This window comes from Pyxicephalus adspersus, chromosome 11, assembly GCF_032062135.1.
Source record: "Pyxicephalus adspersus chromosome 11, UCB_Pads_2.0, whole genome shotgun sequence".
NCBI classification, from domain to species: domain Eukaryota; kingdom Metazoa; phylum Chordata; class Amphibia; order Anura; family Pyxicephalidae; genus Pyxicephalus; species Pyxicephalus adspersus.
The window spans coordinates 27363626-27371141 of record NC_092868.1 but is presented as its reverse complement, the minus strand read 5'-3'; positions in this window follow the sequence as shown (position 1 = coordinate 27371141).

The following is a 7516-nucleotide window of genomic DNA, read 5'->3' as shown; positions in this document are numbered from 1 at the left end:
ATAGAACCACCAGATTAATCACAGATAAATCTATGTCAATGATTCTTTAGTATGATGAAAGGGTTTACCACATGGCTCAGATCTCCATGGCAGAAATATAGTTTAAAGCACAACTTCAGTCCTTTATTAACTCCCACACCTTTTATTATTATTTAATATTATTATTACCTTACTCCCATCTCCCTATAAACTACCTGCTGTCATGAGTACAAATAGTTTTTTATACATTTCTACACACCTAAAACCACATGGAGGGTCCATGTGTTAATGTTAGTAACAGTATATGGTTATGTTTTTTTGCTGGCAATATAGACTGAAAAATAGAGAATTTTTATAAGTAAACTGAAAAGCACTAGATTGAGTACAAAGCAACTCCAAATAGACAAGCGTGAATAAAGCAGGTACATGAAGTACAGAAAGAAGAAGGCCTGGTTCCATGAACTGATAAGAAGATTGTACTAAGTGCATTGTTTGTACTGGAGCACAGTGTACATAAACACAATGTTCTTTATTTTGATCATGGCATGTCATTATCGTAGTTTTTTTTAGAAATTGTATATTCTCCAAGAATTTCTCATAGAATAATATCGGATTTCTGTGAAAGCTTGTACAAAGTGACAATTTAGAGACAACTATGTCCTGGTTGCATGATGTTCAAATGAGTTCTTTCTTCTCTACTCAGAGCTCTGTGTTTGGGGGCAAGCTGTTTATGTGACCTTGACCACTCACATGACCAGGCACTACTTTAGGCTTTTCTTTTTAGCAGATTTTTTTGCTTTAAATACATTTTTTAGGTAATGATGTGTATTGGTATAGCAATACTGCTGCTTTATACATTGGCCCCTGTTGGTGTTGCCAACCTAATATATATTTTATAATATATTGTATATATACTTTTTACCAAGCAGAGGGTCTAGTGTGCAATTTAATTACATTTGTTAATGTGCTTCCTAAAATATACACAATATTTTGAGGCATACACTTGAATGCTTAAAAAATTTGTAAGCTCACTTTATTGAAGTCTATAATGTTCTTTAAAGTGTATAACACAGCACCAGACACGAGTGATGAACTTTCATATCATATATGGGCAACATACAAGTTACCTAATCATTTTCTTTGTCATTTGTTGTGTGTTAAAGAAAATAAATGCCACTACCTATAAAAGACATATTTATGACATATATACATATGTATGCAGGTGTTTTGAGAAAGAGAACAGTAAGTGAGCTGCATAGACATGTCTTGTATTACGCTGCTCATACATAAAACACCAGTTTCATAGTAATTATATAGGTGTTCATCAGATTTCTATCCACAATGATCTGACAAGTGCTACCACAAGCCTATATAAGAACAGACAATCTCATATTTAGCCACCATCAGAACCACCCCCTTCATGGTAAACTCCCCCTAAAATGTAATCATTACACCAATGAAGTCCTCCGCCACACCCTGATTGTAATTTAGTAAAGAATGACTTGCAACAAAGAGTATTTAAATTGATGGCCGATTTAAAACAGCATTACACTGACCACTAATGTAAGTGATGTCCAATGACCAGTAATGGCCACAATATTATGGTGTAAAATACATTGGTAGGGTATTGGAAGGTGATAATAAAACCATTTATGGTATGCTCATAAACAATAAAAAATCATATCTTTGATGGCTATTGTATGTTGAATGGATTTATATTTTGAAATATGTTTAGAATGTATATGTTTTTAATACTCAAAATGTAAATAATTTGACCATTGAAAGTCCCATTTGTTTTGAATTTGTGATTTTGGTCAGTTAAAGGAATGGAGATTTTTTTCCTTTTACTATTATACATTTGTAAATTCCCTAATACATTGGCAGACCATGTAAATTTCCCTTCACATTGGCAGTTGGTTTATATTTTCCTGTTAAATTGCTGGTGAGTATAAAATCCCCCGTTGCACTGGACATCCATGTAAATTGCCTTTACATTGGTGCTTATTGTAAATACATCTGTTAAAATGATATTCAGTGTATGTGCCCTAATTAAATTTGTGGGCAGTGAAAATAAGGAGTATATTATGTGGTCAGCATACCACAATATATCAAAAGTATGAGTAATATGTTTCACAAAGCATTGTCTTATGTTTATTGGTGTCATCAGTACAAATGAATAGCTGGTGATGGGTCTGTTTTTACAAAGAAGTGTAAATCATCCCTGAATTCATAAACTGATCAATGAGATTTCTCCGTGCTGGTCCAAGGTGGACCCCAAACACACAAATCTGTACAGTATTTCAGAGATGCTGTTTAGTTATTAATAAAAAAATAAGTGTTAATGTTATCAATATTATTAAATAAAAAAATTTCCAACGAAAAAAAACAAAAAAAATTCAATTACGATTAAAATTTTATTAAATTATAAAACAGTTTATTGTTTAAAATGTGTTTTTTGTTTTCTTTATCAAAGAAAACACCAACAACCTTGTTCTTATCCTTTTAGAACATAACAACAAGCTCCAAAGGTCAGAAAACCAACAGCATCACTATTGGGAACCACTGATGTCCCCACAGTACAATACTTTAAACTGGATTTTCAACCCACGGTTCCTGCAGTTTTGGGCAACATCATAATGTGAACAATCAGTTGCCCCTGCAGTGACCAACTATCGGACATTTTCTATGCTAGGCCTGCAGGGCCAACACAACAACCTGACATACCCTTGGAATTTCCTTCCTCAAGGAGAGATCATCACTCAATTATCTTTAACAAGTGGCTGTGAAAAGAGGTAAAGATAGAGGAGAGATCATGATACTACTCAGGAAAATACAAAGAAACAAACATGAGAAGATCTGGATCTACTTCCATCCTCCAAACTTTTAGTTCTGGACCCAGGAGAATCAGACATTGGGGAAGTTAGAAGGAGCAGTTTGCCAGCACATGATGTGGGGGGTGGGTGGTGTGCAGGTGGGTATCCAGCCTGGGGCTGGTAGGCTCAGTGGGTTCCATGACTATGGCACTGGGGGCTGCCAGATAAAGCAGCTGGTGGTGGGGACAGGCAGAGAGGAATGTGGCGCATGGAGAAGTATATGTGCGTTTTGAGGGTGACGTTGAGCAGACAACTGGGATGGCTGATGCAGTGGCTGCGAGGCACAGATGCCTAGAGCAGCATGTTGGGTCCTGCTGAGGTGGAGGTGGGGTCTGGTCAGATGTTGGGGGGGGGGGTGCTAAGAGTGTTAAGTGGTGTGGTGGCTTGGAGACTGGGGGGCTTGGAATTTGTGGAGGGTAAGCAGCAGGGGGAGGATAAGACCTTTTGCGCCTTATTACTTAGAATTGGCTTTCAATATTACCAAGCATCATTGGGGAGAAGGCACCAGAGAATTGTTCTGCGTTCTGCTACCTTGATGCAATTAGTGAAGCACAGAGGGTATACTGAGGAAGGGGGTAGCTTGGTTAAGATATGATGGGAAATTTCGCCAGCAGAAGGCAATTTATATATATATATATATATATATATATAGTATATTTTGCATGCAATCATTATATAAACAAAAATGTTTAGCTGAAGTAAAATACTTTTGAGTATATTCTTGTATATATGCATGACTCAAGAATAGTCTTTCATATACACATGATTCAATATATACTAAATATGAACTAGTAAGTACATTTTAAAATCATTGTGAAACTGACCAAATTACATGGTTTGTGGGGCATGCATGCCAAAAAAAAAAACTCTTTATTTGATTTGCTTCTCTAGATCATTAACTTTTAAGATTTAGGGTTGGCAATCTATATTTGAAGCACATCTGATATAATAATAACACCGATTGTTATACTCCTAATGAGTATAATATGTGGTCAGCACACCACATTATCTGAATAGTATATGAGTATTATGTTTCACAAAGCATTGTCTTATGTTTGTTGCTGTCATCATGTGAATAGCTGGTGATAGGTCTTTTACAAAGAAGTGCATGTCATGCCTGAATTCATAAACTGATAGAAATCAATGAGGTTTCTCAAGCAATGCAAAAAATGATCAGTTCTGATCCCAGGGAGACCCCAAACACACAAATCTGTACAAATTATTTCAGAGAAGTGGTTGGTAAATCAATAATATTACTAATATTAAATATTACCCCCCCCCCCCAGTGTTCTAATTCTGTCCAAATTTTCATGCAAAAGCATTAGTTTTTTTGCATGGAAATTTATTTTACATTGTAGGCTATAATTCACCAAAATATGTGCAATATTTATTAAATTTAATAATAAACTTTAAATGAAAAAAAAACACAAAAATCTGTTAAATTAAAAAAATAAAAAAAATAGTTAAACATGTAATATAACTGTACAGTAGCTTGTAATATATATATATATATATATATATATATATATATATATATATATATATATATATTAAAAGAAAATTTGTATTGGACTTAATACAGCTATTTTGTATTGAATCCAATACAAAATAATTTAGATTTCCTGCCGATCCTCCCGCCCGCATGCACCAATGTCACCGGGAAACCCCAGGGCTGGTCTCTGCACTTGGAGGCTGAAGACTGGAGGAGCAGGACATGTCCCCAGGACCTGAGGGGACGCCGATGGAACAAGGTAAAAAAAAATACAATTACTCCTGATATTATTTTTAATCAACTAGTTATAAAACAGTTAACTTTGTAAAACGTGTTTTCTGTTTTCTTTATCAGAGGGAACACCAACAACCTTTTTCTAATCCTTATTGAACATACAAGCTTCATAGGTCAGAAGACATAGTGCATGCAGGGCCAACAGCTACAAGGAACTACTGATGCCCCTGCAGTGCAAGACTTTAACCTGGATTTTAAATCCACCATTCCTGCAGTGTAGGCAACCTCACCATGTGAACAATCAGTTGCCCCTGTAGCGAGTGACAAACTATATCTCTATGCTAGGCCTGCGGGGCCAACACAACAACTTGACATACACTTGGTATTTCCTTCCTCAATAAATCCTCAAGGAGAGATCATCACTCCATTACCTTCAACAAGTGGCTCTGAAAGAGGGAAATATGGTATGGAGGAGAGATACAAGAAAATACAAGGAAACAAGCATGAGCATATCTGGGTCCAGTACCATCTCAGCAAATGAGAGAAAAGCAATCTATTCAAATGGATGAGCTTAACAGTGAACCTGACATATGGCATAGTTTTCTGCTATGTTCAAAGATCATCTTGCACACTTAGCTATGTTGGCCTGGCTTCTTCTATGGGCTGAAACTCAAACCTTAAAGTGTGCCATTGATTAAAGAAAGAGATCGAGTTCCTAGGGCACATTTTAACCAGACAAGACTTCCAAGGAGAAAGTGAAGGCCACACATGGATAGAGGCCCCCAACCACGGTGACTGACAGAGCTTTTCTGGGAAAAATTCACTAAACACTATGCTCAGCATGTGGCCATCATTCAAAATTCCTGCTTGACACAGGCTGGAAGAAGTGAAACAAGTGGAATTGAGATCAGAACAACATCTGCATCTGAGGCATTTGACTTCCTTAAACAATATTTGGTGTTTTCTGCCATGCTGGTCTTTGCCGACTTCTGGCAAATCTGCTGGCAATGTGTGGTCTGTTCAGTGTAAAAGGGGTTGAGGTCTGGTTCCGACTCTGACATGGAACATATCTGTCCCCTTGCAGGTGATAACTGTCAACGTCCTTACATTTGACCTGTCAGAGGATGCATACACATGTGTTGGTAATAGTGAACCATTTCACCAAGTTTGCAGTACCGACTCGTGACCAGATTGCCAAAACCGCTGCCCAGATGGTATGGAAGCACTTCTGCCTTTAGTATGGATAAAAAGAGAAGCAAAATGGAAATGGATTTTCAAAATTTAATGCAACTCAGTATCCTGGTTTAAATAAATTATGTATTATACTGTAAGCTATAAATTATAAATATAATAATTTATAAGTGTAAACAATTTTTTTTTAAATAAACAAGGTATAAAAAAGCCTTTTTTTAGTGCAGCATTTTTCTACTTTTATAACATGGGGGAACCCTTGGAAAAACTTTCAGGGTACCCCTGCTAGAATTACTGTATTCATGTCTCACAGTACTTTGGTGTGGTGGTCAGTAGGAAAAAATGTCACCCTTTTAGACAGAAAGATAATTGATGTCAGTAAACTGAAACTAAAAGCACAAATTACTCAATGAACCCCTAGCAACCTTGGGTGTAACCCGATTCTAGTGTATTGAAATAATATGTATAAAATGTTAATGTAATCTACACATAATGTATCCTATAATACTCATGATGTGTAGTGCAGCTTCATACTTTAAGTCAAGTTTGACTGGGGTGCAGAGAAATGGCTTTAACGGATGGAGTCTGCTTTTCACCTATATTAGCCACTTGTGCACTCCGTGTCACGACTTGGTGTCCCTAGTGACAGGGTTGCCTTGCTCATTGATTGGAGGAGCTGGAAAAGCTAAACTTTGGCTTGATGGCTTGAACCCTGGGGATAGAGTCTTCATTCAATGTGAAGGTGCACACCAACAAGGAAAGTTGCAGACACAATGGTAAAAAGCTTCAAAATCTACATCGCAAACTCTTCAAACCTATTGGAAGCCCCAGTGAGACCCACACAGGGGTTTTTGAAGGGCCTATCTTCACTAACAGAGGTGCAATGGTGGTTACCTTCTGGCCTTCCAATGCTACCTTAAAAGATCTCCTGGAGAAGCTATAGATCCAGACAATACTACACAGCCCAATGGTCACCCAGCTCACCTTCACCCCACCATGAAGCCCAGTGAGCCACCATATGCTGACATGCCTAAAATTAGAGAATTATCACCTTTTGCCCTGGAAGATGGAAACAATCCACTCCTGAGGCTCTCCCAAGGATAAAACTTTGTCAGACTTCTTGTAAGCTTCGCATAAATTTGACTGGTCTAAAAAACCTACCAGGAGAAGGTTTAAGTAGGGTGAAATGTAAGAGCGTCCACTCACAGTGTGGTTGTTGGTCTCTTTAGCTGGTTTTCCATGACTCCTTGGGTCCCTATACACGTCCCCTTGGTATAATCTCCAGGGTTTCCCTTCCCTGAGGTGTTTAGAGGTGGCACTTCATGTGGCAGAGGTAGCTTGTAGAGATCTGCAGCCAGATGAGGGGCCCTCCACCATCAGAGCTGGTGGTTGGGCAGCAGGAAAGTAAAACAAAAAACTACCAGTTTCATTGAAAAACCAGCCAAGTGCCTTGATTCCAGAGGGTTGGCTTGTTGTCCCAAAGCCCTGCATCAATCCAGGTGACCTCCCTTGTTTCCAAGGCTGGTCTGAACTTCAGTGTGCAAGAGTTTGATCACCAGGCACACTGCAAGTACTGCTCCTTTAGGTGGGATGGCCCATTCGTGTCACCTACCCGCTTGACAGAGACATCATGGGGCGTAGAATCTAAGACACCAGTGCACCCCACAAGTGGTGATGGGCTATAGGAGGCAGTGCCCAGGTTGCGGCCTCCATACATGCAGGAGCTGGTAACTGCTGACTGTAAAGG